Below are 19,781 nucleotides of genomic sequence, written 5' to 3' on the forward strand. Positions count from 1 at the left end.
TTGAGCTGAAGCCTTATGCACCTTGGATCATGAGATTCCTTAGGACAAGGTCTTCACTCAACTACAAAGCTGATTTCCAGAATCACCTCAGCTACTTGCCCCCAATTGAAGTCCTCAAGCAGACATATTCCGCAGTTGATGGAAAGGGCAAGGCACCGGCTGTAATAGATGAAGGCATTCGTCCATTGGATGGTCAGTTTCGCAAAGCTGCATCTTATTCCACCAATGATGACTCTGCCACACATGACTCTGCCAATACACCCAAGTCCACTCCTCAAGCCACTACTCCGTGCGTGATGACTGACCGTGAACTTCTGCTTAGTCTTCACCAGAAGGTGGATCAAAATCACAAATGGGTTAAGCGTCAGTTTGGTTCACTTCTTCACAACATGATTGCCACACACAATGCAGTGAAGAAAAACCACTACTACCTCCATCAAGTCTTCGATCGCACCTGGGAAATCCTGTCACATCTGTATGGTGAAGAAGATCTGAAGAACATGGGTCTCAAAGAAGATTTTGACTGGTCTGCACCTCCACCAAAGAAATTCAAGAAGGTCAAGGTTCCTTCTCTGGTGGCCAGCTCATATTCTTCATCACACGACACTGATGAACATGAAGATTTGGACGACACCGCGGCAGGCCCTACATCAACAAACGACCCCGACAACGCTGGCGCTCCTTCATCCACATGATTATCCTCAGGGGCGTTAGTCCTCATTTTCGATCCTTTTGGTCATTCGATGACAAAGGGGGAGAAATATGAGTTAGTCTTCAAGCGGGTCTACTATATGGGCGTTTTTTTGCTAAGTTACAACTCGTTCTTCTGAAACTTTATTGGGTCGAGTTGTAATCTTAAACCCGATGGTGCTCTGATACTTTTGGTGCACTTTGCTCTGATACTTTTGATGCACTATTCTGCATGCTTATTCCTTGTTAATATTATTACACGCATGCTGAATTTCATCAGGCACCATATTTCATCATGCATTTCAAATTCTTCATATTATATGTTAAATGCGTGTATGAATTACAAGATATAGGGGGAGATCTCCATGATTCAACTCTTCAAGTGTGCATTGCTTCAAAAGCAAATTCCTCACTATGCACATCTCCAGGGGGAGTTCTTCTATATCTTGCAATCAAATTCCTCAATATAAGTAGTTACACTTCAAATGCTCATCCCCGTTGAAAACTTAACCTATATTGTCGTCAATCACCAAAAAGGGGGAGATTGTAATTGCATCTAGTGCCCCTTAGTGATTTTGGTGTATTGAAGACTTATAGGTTAAGGGACTAATGCGTTTGTGAGTGTACACAGGTCTATAAGTCTATGAGGAGTTTCATATTTACAGTAAAAGTCGACCCCTAAAATGAATATCTTCGACTGAAGATTTTGGTATTTCTGAAGACTTTCATGAAGACTGTGAAAGTGAAGAAAATGGTGTGACCGTGAAGACTTGGTATTCTTTCGAGGAACATGAAGCGTTAAGACTTTTGTTTTCGTAGTTTCATTTTATTTTTCTTGAGTCATAGGAAACACCGTACTGTTAAAGGGGGTCGAGGAAATACCAAGGAAAAATTTCCATGTGATGCTCAACTCAAAATCCTACACCTACCAATCCCTTCGAGTGAAGCCATTGGAAATCTCATACAGTCCAGTCATATTCTTCAGTGACTAAGACGAAGTTCTTCTGGTCTCCGAGGAATTTGTTCTGACTGAGGAGTTAGGAATTCGCCAGTGCGGATTGCCTACACAGTGAGGAACATGATAGCCCTGAGGATTTTGCTACTCAAAATTCCGACCGTTGTTGTGCTATGCGCCAGCTGTCCCAAAATACCTATCCACCTAACGGTCATATCATTGAAGGGAATTTATGTCTTATCATGTCGGGCTGCTCCCTAGGCTATAAATATCCACCCCCTACAACCACTAGCTGGTTGGCTGCTTCGAGAGAAACTGACACTTGTCATTTGAGAGCAACCCATCCTTTGAGGACTTTGAGCGAAAATCATCAAGTGAGGAAAAACCAAAAACCCAAAACCCAAATACCTACAAACCCCAAGTGATTGAGCATCACTGAAGAGATTGATCCTGCGTGGATCCGACGCTTGTTACCTTTGAAGACTGTGCTTCTTCCAGATGGTTAGGCGTCATGGTCTAGAGCATCCAAGAGGAATTGTGGATCGCCGAGTGACCGAGTTTGTGAAGGTTTGGAAGTTGCCTGAAGACTTATCACGAGTGATTGGACGAGGTCTATGTGACCTTAGTTCAAGGAGAATATGGTGAGGACTGGGTGTCCTGAGCTGCGTGTTCAGGACTGAGTGTCTGGGACTATGTGTCCTCGAGTTTAAATACTCAGCCGCTCCAACCAGACGTACAACTGAGACAACAGTTGGAGCTGGTCTACCAAATCATTGTCTTCACCAAGCTTACTGGTTCTATTCTCTCAACTCTTTCATTTCCTCATAACTGTGTTGTGTGTTTGTTCATATCTGTGTTTGAAGACTTTGACTGAAGACTTTCTCAATTTCCTTAGTTCAATTTCTTCAGTCTGTTTGTCTTCATCCTGTGTTATCCTGTGACTACGTTTCCTGTACTCTGTGCCTGTCTTCATTTCATCATGATGACTATGCTTGTAGTTTACTTTTGAGTACTTATTCCACTGCTAGTAGTTCTTCGCTAAGGAATTTCCTCACCGGCAAATTCCTCAGTGAAGAATTTCATAAAAATCACCTATTCACCCCCTCTAGTCGTTATAACGCACTTTCAGTGTTCAGAAAAGCATATGATCACTCTTAACCCAATGTCTTGGTCCATGAATGGAGGCGTCAATGCGGTGAACGAGGCAACCGGACTATAGGGCGTTAACACTTTCACTTAGGAGTTTTATGGTGGGTTTATGATATAAACCCTGGTATGTACGCTGTTATCCCAGTGTGGTGCCTTCACATGTATGACCTAAAGAAAGGTCCTTCGTGTAATACGGAGGGAATCGTGAAAGATTCTGATAAGTCGTCGAGTGGTTGACCAGCTCTCGTCGCATCATGACAGTCGGTTTTCGGCTTTCTGTATTGAGGTGCTCGCCTGGGCAAACCAGGGCACAATTGTAGTAGTTCTCCCTTTACCACCTTAGCCGATAGAGCGGAGCGTAATGTAGCAAGCATAGGAGCCGGGCAACCCAACTATTGACCCAAGACATGATTCGGAGCTGATGCATATAAGGCCAAACTCGTGATGCCGAAGTATGCTATAAAGCTATTCAAACTTATTAGCAATTTAGTTTGTTCCCATATCGAGCCCCTGGCAGGGCGTGTGAAATAACACAAGGAGCAAATATAGTTTTTTTAGAGAAAAGTGAATACAGGATATATAAATTATATTCACTAGAACTTGAGTGACATGCCAATCATTGTTTTGTATATAATAACGCCACGACCCTGGCTATTTGACATGCCCAGGGTCGATGGCTGAGGTAGAAGGCACCTTACAGGCTCGCAATATAGAGAGTACGGTCTAAAAAAGTCATTTTGGACCTCCTGTCGCACGTCTGCGCCGCCTTTCCTCGATGAAGGGGCTCCTTAAAGGGAGTAACTTTTGGATGAATGTACAAACCGGAACTCCGATGGAGTCGGCGAGATGACCAGCCTACAAGTCACCTATGATAAAAGGGTAATGAAAAAAGAAAAAGTTGTCAGAAAAGAATTGAAAATAAGGGAGTGATAGAAGTACTTGTAGGCCCGTCCGTATTATGCCTCCGCCGATGCCCATGGTATTTTTAGTGCATAGTTATGTATGCGTGGTATAGATTTCGTAGGTGTGTGAGGTGGACGGCGGAGGCTGGACTGCTAGTCCAGCTCCATAATTGGTCGTTCCTGCTGAATGGAGATCGGTGGCTTAATGGCCGACAAGGTATGCGGTTTAATAAGGCCGACTTGTACTCCGGCTGGAGGGAATGTAGTGTGATCCTTAGTCTAGAGGGAGTATGCCTCATGCTCCTCTGTAGGGGCGTGTGTTATGTATACCATGTTCACCGTTTTTACCTTGGGGGGAAATTGCTTCTGACCCCCGATATTTGTGTGGTGAATCTCTTCGTCATCGCTATCATTGGGCGGTCTTTTCCCCTTATGTTCGGTGTTGAGCCTGCCGGCCTGTTTGAAGACCCAACAACTTCTGTTGGTGTGAGTGCTGGTTTATCGGGATTGCCATGAATCTAGCAGGGTCGATCCAATATCTTGTCTAAGGTGGATGGCTCGTCTCTATTTGCTTTGAATGCCTTTTTCCGTTGACCAGGTTTGGGGCCACTGAATCCGGCGTTGACCGCTGTGTCGCGTGTTCTCTCATTATCGTTGTGACGTTTGTGTTTGCTGTGTCGTGGTTTGCCATTGCCGTCTCGGACTTCGGAAGTACCCGGATCGCTGGCACTATTGCTTCTACGAGCGAGCCAGCTGTCTTCTCTCACCCAAAAGTGGGTCATCAGAGCAGTAAGGGCTGACATGGATTTTGGTTTTTCTTGATCGATGTGGCGGGTGAGCCACTTGTCCCGGACGCTGTGTTTGAAGGCCACTAGGGCTTCCACATCCGGACAGTCGATGATTTGGTTCTTTTTAACTAAGAACCTAGTCTAGAGCTTCCTGGCTGACTCTCCGGGCTGTTGAACTATATGGCGTAAGTCATCGGCGCCTGGTGGTCGGACATATGTGCCTTGGAAGTTGTCGCAGAAGGCGACTTCCAAATCCTCCCAACTGCCAATAGAGTCTTCGGGAAGACTGTTCAACCAGTGCCGAGCTGGACCTTTGAGTTTTAATGGGAGGTATTTGATGGCATGAAGGTCATCTCCGTGGGCCATGTGGATATGGAGAAGGAAATCCTCGATCCACACCACGGGATCAGTTGTTCCATCATATGATTCGATATTCACGGGTTTAAACCCTCCTGGGAATTCGTGCTCCATTACGTCGTCTATGAAGCAAAGGGGGTGTGCGATGCGTCTATGTTGGGTCATATTGCAACGTAGCTCCGATGGAGTCCGTCTGCGGTTTTCGGCCCGGGTGTGACTAGGCTTGTCACGTCCGAATAGATAGCCATTGTCACGTGTCGGGGCACGTCCCCGCGATCCGTAGATTGATCTGGTATGTCCTTCTCTATTGTCCAGGTCCTGCGAAGGTCATATGTGTGACCACGAGCTGTGTTGTCTCTGCCTTTACAGTGAGGAGGGGCGGGCTGGTGTTCGGCTTGAGTTGTCGCTTTGTCCCGACCACGTGGTGGTCGGTTAGCCGCTTTGTGCGGCGATGGTATGGGCTCCGGTGCCTCGTCATCGAACTGAGGTAGCAATTTGCGCTTCGGGTAACTTTTGACTGGGCGCTTGAGGCCGTATTTGTTGGCTGCTAGGACATCAGTCCATCTATCATTGAGCAGATCTTGGTCAGCTTGAAGCCGCTGCTGTTTCTTTTTCAGGCTCATTGCAGTGGCTATTAGCCAGCGCTTAAAGCGCTCCTGCTCCCGAGGTTCCTCAGGCATGATAAAATCCTCGCTACCGAGACTCACCTCATCCTCGGAGAGTGGAAGGTAATTACTGTCCTCCGAGTCATCGTTTATGGCCTATTCATCAGAGCTAACTTGCCCATTTCCCCGATCGTCTTGTTCGGCAATTCGTTCATCGGGATCTTCTCTATTTACGGCACCGATCGGAGTGTTGTCCTCTCCTGTGTCCGTATCACCATTTATTCCATGACGCGACTTAGAGCAGCGCCGCTGACGCTAGCATTTTGGTTGTATCACAGGAGGTTTGTCCTCAACTGGATCTTCTTTCTTGTTGTCGTTAGTTCTCTTAGGTGTATCTACCATGTACACGTCATAGGAAGAGGTGGCTGTCCCGCGTTCGGTAAACGGTGGGTCTTGGCCCGGTTCCTCATTGGCATCGTCGTCCATACCGTCAATGTCTTCGGAGCCGTAGTCGAGCGAGTCGGTTAAGTATTTGACAGTGTGTATGAAGTGGGCGGTGGGTGGGAAGCAAAATTCTCCGTTATCAATCTCCAGCTCGAACCGGATAGAGTTCGGCTGTGAGCCCCCCGCTAAGGATAGTGCTCTTAACGAGTTTAGCATGTCGCCCAGAGACGAATGCCGGAAGATGTCCGCGACACAGAATTTGGTGATCGATGACTGATCGTCCTCGATATGTGTGGACATGCATAGTACGGAACCTGTAGCCGGAGACGGGTCCGTAGTTCCGGTGACAGAGATGTCTCTTGCAGTTAAGTTTGTGTGCGGCTCCAATGCCGCTAAGAGTGCGGATTCCGTGGCGGGGTTGAGCTTCCCGTCTTCAGATGGAGCGGTCTACTCCGGATCTATGGCTGGAGCAGCTATAGGTACTAACTCCTGCGTGTGGACCGATGACATATTTAGGTCATGTTCATCGTGGTGGCAGAGAGCGGCTGCCGTGGTCTCGAATCCATTGAAGATCAAGTCTCCACGGATATCTGCGATGTAGTTCAAGTTTCCAAATCTGACCTGGTGGCCAGGGGTGTAGCTTTCGATCTTCTCCAGATGGCCAAGCGAGTTGGCCCGCAGTGCAAAGCCGCCGAACACAAAGATCTGTCCGGGGAGGAAGACTTCTCCTTGGACAGCATCATTGTAGATGATTGAAGGAGCCATCAAACCTTTTGAGGACGGCACAATGGAACTCTCAATGAAAGCACCAATGTCGGTGTCAAAACCGGCGGATCTCGGGTAGGGGGTCCCGAACTATGCGTCAATGATCGATGGTAACAGGAGACGGGGGACACAATGTTTGCCCAAGTTCGGGCCCTCTCTATGGAGGTAATACCCTACTTCCTTCTTGATTGATCTTGATGAATATGAGTATTACAAGAGTTGATCTACCACGAGATCGTAATGGCTAAACCCTAAAAGTCTAACCTCTCTATGATTATTCACGCCTATCTATGAACCTAGCCCTCCGATTTATATAGACACGTGAGGGATATAGGGTTACACAAGGTCGGTTACACATAAAGGAATCTTCATAGTTGATCGCCAACCTTGCCTTCCACGCCAAGGAGAGTCCCATCCGAACATGGGTAGAGTCTTCGGTCTTCGTATCTTCACAGCCCATCAGTTCGACCCACATCCAATAGACCAGACACCTGAGGACCCCTTAGTCCAGGACTCCCTCGGATGCACCGAGTGGCATCCCCTCTTTCTTCTAACGACCATCGGAATTTTACTCAAAGCTATATTTTTATTCGTCACATACTATGAGTTTAGCTTGGAGCATCTTGTATGATATGATTCTTTGCTTGTTTTGTTTTGTGTTTTAAGTCTTGAATCCTTGCTGGACACACCTATTTGAGAGAGCCAAAATTATGCCATGACTTATTAAAATTTCTCTCTATGCTTCACTTAAATCTTTATGAGCTATGGAATTGCTCTAGTGCTTCACTTATATCTTTTTGAGCACGGTGTGCTTTTGTATTTTTGAAGAAATGCTTTCTTGCTTCACTTAAATTAATTTGAGAGAAAGAAATATTATGCTCATGATCTTCACTTATATTTGTTTGAGCTTATCAAAAGCAACACATAAAAATTAGTCCCAAAGTGATAGATATCCAAGAAGGATATAAAAAAACTTTCATGAAGATCATTGGACAAAATAAATTTGATTACTTGTAATAGTTTTGAGATATGATGATGTGATATGTGAGTCATGTTGATGAGTAATTATGCTTTAGTAAGAATATTGGTGTTAAGGTTTGCGATTCCCTATGCAAGCACAAAAGTTAATAGTTGTGCAACAAAATTACATCCTACTTGTGGTACATTATTCAGTGTTACTTATGCTTAATGCTCGCTTATGAGATTATTCGTTTCTTGGTTGGTCACTTCTCAATCTTTTTCTACCCTCCATTTTGCACTAAGTATCATCACTACTTGTGCATCCAAAATCCTTTAAACCAGTTTTTCCATTAGAGTCCACTATACCTACCTATATGCGGTATTCTTTTGCCGTTCTATGAAAATTTGTATGTGTCATCTCTAATTTTCAAAATAAATTTCTCTTTTTTGTGCTCGTACCGCTCGCAAGGCGGTGAGGGGTGGCCGATATTTTCCATGCTAGATGTGTTATTCTCACGATGAGTGTTTATTCACTTGTCATTGCCCGAGAGTAAGTCAAAGGTGTTAGGATGCCCAGTCCCGAAATGAAAAATAAATTTACTTTACATTGTCAAATAATAAATTCCTTGGAAAGTGTTGGTATGGAAGGCACCCATGGATACGGTTAGCCATGGAAACTAAAATTATGGCGGAAAAAGGAATAAACTTTACTTTCTGTTTGGGAACCGCCTATTATATATCTAGCATGGAAAGTGTGGGGAACTCTAAGTCGTTTTCATTGGTGGGAAAAGTATGCCTCTCAAAATGTTTTTATCTCTCAATTTACGCTTTGAGCTCTGGCACCTCTACAAATCCCTACTTCCCTCCGTGAAGGGCCTTTATTTTCCTTTATGCAATCTTTATTTTTAATTTGAGTCTCCATATTCTCTTATAAAGCACCAACTAGGGGCCATTATGATCGTATTTGAGCATTGGGTGTAGCTAATATGCGAGTGTGTTTCATGAATGGATCAATGATTGAGCATGATGGGCAAGGGATAACTTATTTTAGCGTTGATATTTTGAAAGACATGGTTGCATGTTGATATGCTTAAGTATTTAAGTCTCATTTCAAAACTAGACTATTGCTTTGAATCATAGAAAAGTCCAAATGTCCATGCTATAAAGAAAAGAATATGAGATGAACATGTTACGCAGCATTCCACATCAAAAATTCTATTTGTATCATTTACCTACTCGACGATGAGCAGGAATTAAGCTTGGGGATGCTGATACGTCTCCAACGTATCTATAATTTTTGATTGTTCTGTGCTATTATATTATCATTCTTGGATATTTTATAATCATTTTATAGTCATTTTATATCATTTTTGGTACTAACCTATTGACATAGTGCCAAGTGCCAGTTGCTGTTTTTTGCATGTTTTTTTACATCGCGGGTAATCAATATCAAACGGAGTCCAAACGCAGTGAAACTTTTTGTGGATTTTTTTGGACCCGAAGACATCCAATGGGCCGGAGAAGCGCCTGGGGTGCTCCGAGGGGAGCACAACACACCATGGCACGCCTGGAGGCCCAGGCGCGCCCTGGTGGGTTGTGCCCACCTCGGGTGCCCCCTGGACCACCTCTTTACTCTATAAATTCCCCAATATTCTAGAAACCCTAGGGGAGTCGACGAAAATCAATTCCAGCCACCGCGAGTTCCAGAAACACCGGATCCAATCTAGACACCATCCCGGAGGGGTTTATCTTGTCCATTGGTGCATCTCCGATGATGCGTGAGTAGTCTTCTGTAGACCTTTGGGTCCGTAGTTAGTAGCTAGATGGCTTCCTCTCTCTCGTTTGATTCTCAATACAATGGTCTCTTGGAGATCCATATAATGTAATTCTTTTGCGGTCTGTTTGTTGGGATCCAATGAACTTTGAGTTTATGATCAGATCTATCTGTTTTTATCCATGAGAGTTATTTGAGTCTTCTTTGATCTCTTGTATGCATGATTGATTATAGTCTCGTATTTCTTCTCCGATATTTGGGTTTTGTTTGGCCAACTTGATCTATTTATCTTGCAATGGGAAGAGGTGCTTTTTAATGGGTTCGATCTTAGGGTGCTTGATCCCAATGACAGAAGCGGAACCGACACGTATGTATTGTTGCTATTAAGGATAACAAGATGGGGTCTATTTCTACATAAATAGATCTTTTCTACGTCATGTCATCATTCTTATTGCATTACTTACTTTCTCTATGAACTTAATACACTAGATGCATGCCGGATAGCGGTCGATGTGTGAAGTAATAGTAGTAGATGCATGCAGGAGTCGGTCTACTAATCTTGGACGTGATGCCTATATAATGATCATTGCCTGGATATTGTTATGATTATTTGAAGTTATATCAATTGCCCAACAGTAATTTGTTCACCCACCATTTGCTATTTTTCTCGAGAGAAGACACTAGTGAAACCTACGCCCCCGGGTCTCTTCCTTAATATATTTGCCTTTACGATCTATTTTCCTTTGCTTTTATTTTCAGATATATTAAACAAAAAATACAAAAATACCTTGCTTCAATTTATTTTATTCAAGATCTATTTATCCCATCTATCATATTTTTATCACGTCTGTTTGCCAATTTTTGGCGCCATTACCCGAAAGGGATTGACAACCCTTTAACACGTCGAGTTGCGAGTATTTGTTATTTGTGTGCAGGTGCTGTTTTACGTAGTGTTGCTTGGTTCTCCTACTGGTTCGATAACCTTGGTCTCATCATTGAGGGAAATACCTATCGTCGTTGTGCTGCATCATCCCTTCCACTATGGGGAAATACCGACATAGTCTAGCAGACAACACCGCACGTGTGCTAAACTCGAAGGTGTCGTCCGTTCGGCAGTAGATCGGTTGGATCGTGATTCGATCGCGAAGAGTACGATTACATCAACCTCGTTGATAAACGCTTCCGCTTAGCGACCTACAAGGGTATGTAGATGCTCTCCCCCTCTCGTCGCTATGCATCTCCATGGATAGATCTTGCGTGTGCGTAGATTTTTTTGTTTTCCATGCAACGTTCCCCAATAGTGGCATCATGAGCGAGGTCTATGCGTAGATGATATGCATGAGTAGAACACAAATGAGTTATGGGTGGTGATGTTCATACTGCTTAGCACCAACATCTTATTTTGATTTGGTGGTATTGTGGGATGAAGCGGCCCAGACCAACCTTACATGTCCATGCACGTGAGACCGGTTCCACCGACTGATATGTAACTTGTTTTGAATAAATGTGGCCGGCAGGTGTCTGTTTCTCCTACTTTAGTTGAATCGAATTTGACTATGCCCCGTCCTTGAAGAAGGTTAAAACAGAAAATTTGATAATCACCGTTGTGGTTTTGCGTAGCTAAGAATGGTTCTTGCTAGTAGCCTGTAGCAGCCACGTAAAACTTGCAACAACAAAGTAGAGGACGTCTAACTTGTTTTTACAGGGCATGTTGTGATGCGATATGGTCAAGACGTGATGTGATATACTTTATTGTATGAGATGACCCTTTTTTTAATATCGATAACTGGCAGGAGCCTTAGGGTTGTCTCTTAATTATTGTATGAAATGCAAGCGCCGTGTAATTTCTTTCCTTTATCTCCATGCGTTAGAAATAGTTCAAGAGACGACCCCGACACAACGATGGAGATCAAGGTGTCGAGCCAGTGATGATGGAGATCATGACGATGTTTTGGAGATGGAGATCAAAAGCAGAAGATGATGATGTCCATATCATGTCACATATTTTGATTGCATGTGATGTTTATCCTTTATGTATCTTATTTTGCTTAGAACGGCGGTAGCATTATAAGATGATACCTTCACTAAATTTCAAGATAAAAGTGTTCTCCCCGAGTATGCACAGTTGCCAAAGTTTGTCGTTTTGAAGCACCTCGTGATGATCGGGTGTGATAGACTCTACGTTCACATACAACAGGTGTAAGACAGTTTTGCACATGCAGAATACTTGGGTTAAACTTGATGAGCCTAGCATGTACATACATGGTCTCGGAACACTCGAGACCGAAAGGTCAAACGTGAGTCATATAGTAGATATGATCAACATAGAGATGTTCACCATTGATAACTACCCCATCTCACGTGATGATCGGAAATGGGTTAGTTGATTTGGATCGTGTATCACTTAGATAACTTGAGGGATGTTTATTTAAGTGGGATTTCATTAGTAATTTGATTATTTGAACTTAATTTATCATGAACTTAGTCTTAGTTGTTTCTGCATATCTATGTTGTAGATCAATAGCTCACAATATAGCTCCACTGTTTTGATATGTTCCTAGAGAAAACTAAGTTGAAAGATGATAGTAGCAATGATGCGTACTGGGTCCATGATCTAAGGATTATCCTCATTGCTGCATAGAAGAATTATGTCCTTAATGCACCGCTAGGTGACAGACTGATTGCAGGAGCAGATGCAGATGTTATGAACGTTTGGCAAGCTCGATATGATGACTACATAATAGTTTAGTGCGCCATGCTTTACGGCTTAGGATCGAGACTTCAAAATGTTTTGGACGCCGCAGAGCATATTAGATGTTCCAAGAGCTGAAATTGGTATTTCAGAATCATACCTGTGTCGAGAGGTATGAGACCTCTGACAAGTACTTTTCCTACAAGATGGAGGATAATAGCTCAGCCAGTGAGCATGTGCTCAGAATGTCTGGGTACTACAATCACTTGAATCAAGTGGAACTTAATCTTGCAGATAAGATAGTGATTGATAGAGTTCTCTAGTCACCATCACCAAGCTACTAGAACTTTGTGATGAACTATAATATGCAAGGGATGGAAAAAACGATTCCCAAGCTCTTCGCGATGCTGAAATCGGCGAAGGTACAAATCAAGGAAGAGCATAAAAAGTTTATGGTTAACAAGACCACTAGTTTCAAGAAAAAGGGCAAGGGAAAGAAAAGGAACTTTGAAAAGAATGACAAGCAAGTTGCCACTCCCGTGAAGAAGCCCAAAGCCGAACCTAAGCCTAAAACTAAGTGCTTCTACTGCAAAGGGAATGGTCACTGGAAGCAGAACTGCCCCAGATACTTGGCGGATAAGAAGGATGGCAAAGTGAACAAAGGTATATTTGATATACATGTTATTGAAGTGTACTTTACTAGTGTTCGTAGCAACTCCTGGGTATTCCATACTGGTTCAGTTGCTAAGATTAGTAATTCAAAACAAGAGTTGCAGAATAAATAGAGACTAGTTAAGGACGAGGTGATGATATGTGTGGAAAGTGATTCCAAGGTTGATACGATCACCATCACACACTCCCTCTACCTTCGGGATTAGTTTGAACCTAAATAAATGTTATTTGGTGTTTGCGTTGAGCATGAATATGACTGGATCATGTTTATTGCAATAGGTTATTCATTTAAGTCAGAGAATAATTGTTGTTCTGTTGACGTGAATAAAACCTTCTATGGTCATACACGCAATATGAATGGTTTATTGAATCTCGATCGTAGTGATGCACATATTCATAATATTGATGCCAAAAGATGCATAGTTGATATTGATAGTGCAACATACTTGTGGCCCTGCCGTTCATGTCATATTGGTGTAAAGCGCATGAAGATACTCCATGCGGATGGACTTTTCGAATCACTTGATTATGAATCATTTGATACTTGTGAACCATGCCTCATGGGCAAGATGACTAAAACTCCGTTCTCCGGAACAATGGAGCGAGCTAATGACTTATTGGAAATAATACATATCGATGTATGCGGTCGGATGAGTGTTGAAGCACGCGGCGGGTATCATTATTTTCTAACCTTCGCAGATGATTTGAGTAGGTATGGGTATATCTACTTGATGAAAGACAAGTCTGAAACATTTGAGAAGGTCAAAGAATTTTAGAGTGAAGTGGAGGATCATCATAATAAGAAAATAAAGTTTCTACGATCTGATCGTGGAGGCGAATATTTGAGATACGAGTTTGGCCTTAATTTAAAACAATGTGGAATTGTTTCACAACTCATGCCACTAGGAACACCACAGCGTAATGGTGTGTCCAAATGTCGTAACCGTACTTTATTGGATCTGGTGTGTTCTATGATGTCTCTTACCAATTTACCACTATCAGTTTAGGGTTATGCATTAGAGACAGCCGCATTCACCTTAAATAGGGCACTGTCTAAATCCGTTGAGATGACACCGTATGAACTGTGGCTTGGCGAGAAACCTAAGATATCATTTCTTAAAGTTTGGGGATGCAATGCTTATGTCAAAAGGCTTCAGCCTGATAAAGCTCAAACCAAACTCAGAGAAGTGGGTCTTCATAGGATACCCTAATGAAACTATTGGGTACACCTTCTACCACAAATCCAAAGGCAAGATCTTTGTTGCCAAGAATGGATCCTTTCTAGTGAAGGAGTTTATCTCAGAAGAAGTGAGTGGGAGGAAAGTAGAACTTGATGAGGTAATTGTACCTTCTCTCAAATTGGAAAGTAGCACATAAGAGAAAACCTTGCCTGTGATGTCTACACCAACTAGAGAGGAAGCTAATGATGATGACCAGAGCACGTTCCTCACCAGAGTGGTACGATAATCTTGTCCTGGAAGTCATGTTGTTAGATGATACGTCTCCAACGTATCTATAATTTTTTATTGCTCCATGCTATATTATCTACTGTTTTGGACTATATTGGGCTTTATTTTCCACTTTTATATTATTTTTGGGACTAACCTATTAACCGGAGGCCCAACCCAGAATTGCTGTTTTTTGCCTATTTCAGTGTTTCGAAGAAAGGGAATATCAAACGCAGTCCAAACGGAATAAAATCTTCAGGAACGTGATTTTCTCACCGAACGTGATCCAGGAGACTTGGACCCTGCTCCAAGGAACAAAAGAGGCGGTCACGAGGGTGGGGCCCCCCTAGGGCGCGCCCCCTGCCTCGTGGGCCCCTCGTTGCTCCTCCGGCGTACTTCTTCCTCCTATATATACACACGTACCCCCAAACGATCAGAACAGGAGCGAAAAACCTAATTCCACCGCCGCAACTTTTTGTATCCACGAGATCCCATCTTGGGGCCTGTTCCAGAGCTCCGCCGGAAGAGGGCCATCATCACAGAGGGCTTCTACATCATCATAGCCTCTCCGATGAAGTGTGAGTAGTTTACCTCAGACCTTCGGGTCCATAGTTAGTAGCTAGATGGCTTATTCTCTCTCTTTGAATCTCAATACAAAGTTCTCCCCCTCTCTCGTGGAGATCTATTCGATGTAATCTTCTTTTTGTGGTGTGTTTGTTGAGACCGATGAATTGTGGGTTTATGATCAAGTCTATCTATGAATAATATTTGAATATTCTCTGAATTCTTTTATGTATGATTGGTTATCTTTGCAAGTCTCTTCGAATTATCCGTTTGGTTTGGCCAACTAGATTGGTAGTTCTTGCCATGGGAGAAGTGCTTAGCTTTGGGTTCGATCTTGCGGTGTCCTTACCCAGTGACAGAAGGGGCAGCAAGGCACGTATTGTATTGTTGCCATCGAGGATCACAAGATGGGGTTTATTTCATATTGCATGAATTTATCTCTCTACATCATGTCATCTTGCTTAAGGCGTTACTCTGTTTTTAACTTAATACTCTAGATGCATGCTGGATAGCGGTCGATGAGTGGAGTAATAGTAGTAGATGCAGAATCGTTTCGATCTACTTGTCACGGATGTGATGCCTATATACATGATCATGCCTAGATATTTTCATAATTATGCACAATTATATCAATTGCTCAACAGTAATTTGTTCACCCACCGTAGAATACTTATGCTCTTGAGAGAAGCCACTAGTGAAACCTATGGCCCCCGGGTCTATTCTCATCATATCAATCTCCATCACTTTTATGTCGTTTTGCTATTTACTTTGCCTTTACCTTTTACTTTGCATCTTTATATCAAAAATACCAAAAATATTCTATCTATCAGATCTCACTCTCGTAAGTGACCATGAAGGTCTTGACAACCCCTAATCGCGTTGGTTGCGAGTAGCTATCGCTTTGTGCTGGTACAAGGGACTTGAGCATAGGCTCCTACTAGATTGATACCTTGGTTCTCAAAAACTGAGGGAAATACTTACGCTACTCTGCTGCATCATCCCTTCCTCTTCGGGGAAAACCAACGCAAGCTCAAGACGTAGCAAGAAGGATTTCTGGCGCCGTTGCCGGGGAGTCTATGCAAAAAGTCAATATACCAAGTACCCACGACAATCCCTATCTCTCGCATTACATTATTTTCCATTTGCCTCTTGTTTTCCTCTCCCCCCAATTCACCCTTGCCGTTTTATTTGCCCTCTCTCTCTATCCTCCCTCTTTGTTTGCCTCTTTTGTCCGCTTGCTTTTTGTTTGCTCATGTGTTAGTTTGTTTGCTTGTTTGTCGTGATGGCTCAAGATACTACCAAATTGTGTGACTTCACCAATACCAATAATAATGATTTCCTTAGCACTCCTATTGCTCCTCTTACCGATGCTGAATCTTGTGAAATTAATACTGTTTTGTTGAATCTTGTTATGAAAGATCAATTCGCCGACCTTCTTAGTGAAGATGCCGCTACTCATCTGAATAGCTTCGTTGATTTATGTGATATGCAAAAGAAAAAAGATGTCAATAATGATGTCGTTAAATTGAAGCTATTCCTTTTTCGCTTAGAGATCGTGCTAAAGCTTGGTTTTTGTATTTGCCTAAGAATAGTATTGATTCATGGAACAAGTGCAAAGATGCTTTTATCTCTAAGTATTTTCCTCCCGCTAAGATCATCTCTCTTAGAAACGATATTATGAACTTTAAACAACTTGATTATGAACATGTTGCACAAGCTTGGTAGAGAATGAAATTAATGATACGTAATTTCCCTACTCATGGTTTGAATTTGTCGATGATTATACAAAAAATTTATGCCGGATTGAATTTTGCTTCTAGAAATCTTTTAGATTCCGCCGCAGGAGGCACTTTTATGGAAATCACATTAGGAGATGCTACTAAACTCCTAGATAATATTATGGTTAATAATTCTCAATGGCATACTGAAAGAACATCTAATAAAAAAGTGCATGCGATAGAAGAAATTAATGTGTTGAGTGGAAAGATGGATGAACTTATGAAATTATTTGTTTCTAAGAGTGTTTCTTCTGATCCTAATGATATGCCTTTGTCTACTTTGATTGAGAATAACAATGAATCTATGGATGTGAATTTTGTTGGTAGGAATAATTTTGGTAACAACGCTTATAGAGGGAATTTTAATCCTAGGCCATATCCTAGTAATCCTTCTAATAATTATGGGAATTCCTACAACAACTCTTATGGAAATTATAATAAGATACCCTCTGATTTTGAATCTAATATTAAAGAATTTATTTCTTCGCAAAAGAATTTTAATGCTATGATTGAAGAAAAATTGCTTAAGATTGATGATTTGGCTAGGAACGTTGATAGAATTGCTCTTGATGTTGATGCTTTGAAACTTAGATCTATTCCACCTAAGCATGATATTAATGAGTCTCTTAAAGCCATGAGAATTTCAATTGATGAGTGTAAAGAAAGAACCGCTAGGATGCGTGCTTCCAAAGATGCCTTTATTAAAGCGTGTTCTTCCAATTCCTATGAAAGTAATGATGAAGATCTAAAAGTTATTGATGTGTCTCCTATTAAATCTTTATTTTGCAATATGAATCTTGATGAAACTGAATATGATCTTCCTTTACCTAGAAGGCGTTCTAAAAATTTGGAGTATTTAGATCTTAATTTTGAAATTGATGAAAGTGGGATGGAAAGAAATAAATATCTAGATGTTGCTAAACCCACTATATTGGATTTCAAGGAATTTAATTATGAAAATTGCTCTTTGATTGATTGTATTTCCTTGTTGCAATCCGTGCTAAATTCTCCACATGCTTATAGTCGAAATAAAGCTTTTACCGAACATATTGTTGATGCCTTGATGCAATCTTATGAAGAAAAACTTGAGTTGAAAGTTTCTATCCCTAGAAAACTCTATGATGAGTGGGAACCAACTATTAAAATTAAAATTAAAGATCATGAGTTTTATGCTTTGTGTGATTTGGGTGCTAGTGTCTCTACTATTCCCAAGACTTTGTGTGATTTACTAGACTTCCATAATTTTGATGATTGCTCTCTAAACTTACATGTTGCGGATTCCACTATTAAGAAACCTATGGGAAAAATTAATGATGTTCTTATTGTTGCAAATAGGAATTATGTGCCCATAGATTTCATTGTTATTGATATAGATTGCAATCCTTCTTGCCCTATTATTCTTGGTAGACCTTTCCTTAGAACGGTTGGTGCGATTATTGATATGAAGGAAGGGAATATTAGATTTCAATTTCCATTAAAAAAGTGCATGGAACACTTTCCAAGAAATAAAATAAAATTACCATATGAAACTATCATGAGAGCCACTTAGGGATTGCCAACCAAAGATGGCAATACCTAGATCTATTCTTGCTTGTTATGCCTAGCTAGGGGCGTTAAACGATAGCGCTTGTTGGGAGGCAACCCAATTTTATTTTTATTCCTTGTTATTTGCTCCTGTTTAGTAATAAATAAATTATTTAGCCTCTGTTTAGGTTGTGTTTTTTGTGTTTAATTAGTGTTTGTGCCAAGTAGAACCGTTGGGAAGACTTGGGGAAAGTCTTGTTGAACTTGCTATAAAAAACAGAAACTTTAGCGCTCACAAGAACTGCTGTCATTTTTATTTGAAGAGTGCTATTTAGTTAATTATTTTTGAATATGATTAATAGATAAATTCGTCACGTCCAGAAATTTATTTTAGAATTTTGGGGGTTCCAGATCTTGCGCTAGCTACAGATTACTACAGACTGTTCTGTTTTTGACAGATTCTGTTTTTCGTGTGTTGTTTGCTTATTTTGATGAATCTATGGCTAGTAGAATAGTTTATAATCCATAGAGAAGTTGGAATACATTAGGTTTAACACCAATATAAATAAAGAATGAGTTCATTACAGTACCTTGAAGTGGCATTTTGTTTTCTTTTGCTAACGGAGCTCACGAGTTTTCTATTTTGAGTTTTGTGTTGTGAAGTTTTCAAGTTTTGGGTGAATTCTTTTGATGGATCATGGAACAAGGAGTGGAAAAAGCCTATGCTTGGGGATGCCCATGGCACCTCCAAGATAATCCAAGGACACCAAAAAGTTAAAGCTTGGGGATGCCCCGGAAGGCATCCCCTCTTTTCGTCCACTTCCACCGGTAATTTACTTGGAGCTATATTTTTATTCACCAACATGATATGTGTTTTGCTTGGAGCGTCTTGTATTATTTGTGTCTTTGTTTGCTAGTATACCACAATCATCCTTGCTGTACACACCTTTAGAGAGAGCCATACATGAATTAAAATTTGATAGAATACTCTATGTGCTTCACTTATATCTTTTGAGCTAGATAATTTTACTATATGTGCTTCACTTATGTCTTTTGAGCTAGATAATTTTAATCTATGTGCTTCACTTATATCTTTTGAGCTAGATAATTTTTGCTCTATGTGCTTCGCTTATATCCTTTGAGCCAGATAATTTTGCTCTATGTGCTTCACTTAGATGTTTTAGAACACGACGGTGGATTCGTTTTAAAGAAACTATTGATCTCTCATGCTTCACTTAAATTAATTTGAGAGTCTCTTAATAGCATGGTAATTTGCCTAATAATAATATGCTTGGTATTCAAGATTTGTGAAACTTTCTTTTGAGTGTGTTGAATACTAAGAAAAGATTGAAGCATGATAATTGTTTTGAGATATGGAGGTGATAATATTAAAGTCATGCTAGTTGAGTAGTTGTGAATTTAAAGAATACTGGTGTTGAAGTTTGTGATTCCCGTAGCATGCACGTATGGTGAACTGTTATGTGATGAAGTCGGAGCATGATTTATTTATTGATTGTCTTCCTTATGAGTGGCGGTCGGGGACGAGCGATGGTCTTTTCCTACCAATATATCCCCCTAGGAGCATGTGCATAGTACTTTGCTTTGATAACTTCTAAATTTTTGCAATAAGTATATGAGTTCTTTATAACTAATGTTGAGTCCATGGATTATACGCACTCTCACCCTTCCACCATTGCTAGCCTCTCTAATACCG

Source organism: Triticum dicoccoides, chromosome 4A (assembly GCF_002162155.2).
Source record: "Triticum dicoccoides isolate Atlit2015 ecotype Zavitan chromosome 4A, WEW_v2.0, whole genome shotgun sequence".
NCBI lineage: Eukaryota > Viridiplantae > Streptophyta > Magnoliopsida > Poales > Poaceae > Triticum > Triticum dicoccoides.